General features: G+C 43.2%; 1 pseudogene; it reads right to left on the bottom strand.

Moving 5' to 3' along the window:
- Window positions 1-147, bottom strand: part of LOC143262749 (large subunit ribosomal RNA) — a 6,913-nt pseudogene extending 6,766 nt beyond the window's left edge.
- Between the last annotated feature and the right edge of the window lie 1,104 nt (window positions 148-1,251).

The following is a 1,251-nucleotide window of genomic DNA, read 5'->3' as shown; positions in this document are numbered from 1 at the left end:
CATTTCCCAACGGCGGAACTCCGCGGGATTCAGTGCTGGGCTAATTCCTGTTCGCTCGCCGCTACTAAGGAAATCCTGGTTAGTTTCTTTTCCTCCGCTTAGTAATATGCTTAAATTCAGCGGGTAATCTCGCCTACTCTGAGGTCGTCGGAACGTGAAAAAAAATTTTTTCAGAGCTTCCCCCCCCGAAAGCATTTTGCGAAACGTGTACAGAGCAACACAAAAAAAAAAAAAAAATAAAAAAAACACAAAAAACCCTTAAAGCAAAAAAAAAACCGTTTATCGCGCCTCACCAATATATCTTTTATAAAATTCGATATCCTCTCCAAATATAGATCTTCGAAACACTCGCAAGACGATTACAATCGGTATAACTTTAACGTCCGTCCGAAAAGTACTTTCGGGGACTAGACGACCGATTGATCTCGTGCGGTTTCGCTATTCGATCATTTGAAGAGAACAAAAAGATATATGGGGCGACCGACAAACGGTTTTCCCGTAGAACCAGACTCGCGATTGCGTTGACACACACATCATAGCCACACCAATAGAAGAGTTTTAGGACGGTAACCCGGGTGGGGTGTTCTTTACTCAGAATATGTGCAACATCGGATCTATATAGCCATCGATACAATTCGTACACAAATGTGTCGTACGAAGAGAGAGACTTTTTTTCCTCTGGCAACATAACGGTAAGAGACATCCTTCCACACTCATAGGTTCCACTCCCTGGGGCTATGATATATATATACATATAAATTCAAATTCGAAGCAACGGTCACAATTCTACTCTATATTTTTGCGGGTTATGTGTTCTTTCGTTCAATTTCTTTCATGCGTTCGTTCGATCTCTGTACACAGTCTTCACATAGGACAGACTCGTGTAGTACGCTTTCGTGGGTTAAACCCATCTCGTTTCATTTCAGGCGACGTCGGGAGCGCGTTGAAAATGTACCAGTGAAATCTCGATAGTTCTACGGATACGAATCGTCCCGAAAAAGATTTTGTCACCGCTTCGAAGCGGTGTTTCAGACGGGCGGACGTATATAAAACATATACGACACACGACACCGCCTTCCACACTCACGCTAGTTCGAACACGATTTCCATCTCTCTCGAAGACTGTTAGACGTACGTAAAATTTCTCAATATTCATAGGACCGCGACAAACGCCGACGAAGCGCCCATCATTCGCTCGTACGTATATAGGCAACAAGTGCCATCAACGCAAGCAGTTTATAAGTACGTAAA

This window comes from Megalopta genalis, unplaced genomic scaffold, assembly GCF_051020955.1.
Source record: "Megalopta genalis isolate 19385.01 unplaced genomic scaffold, iyMegGena1_principal scaffold0218, whole genome shotgun sequence".
Lineage (NCBI taxonomy): Eukaryota > Metazoa > Arthropoda > Insecta > Hymenoptera > Halictidae > Megalopta > Megalopta genalis.
The sequence above is the reverse complement of the archived record's forward strand: the minus strand, read 5'-3'. Positions and strand labels throughout refer to the sequence as shown.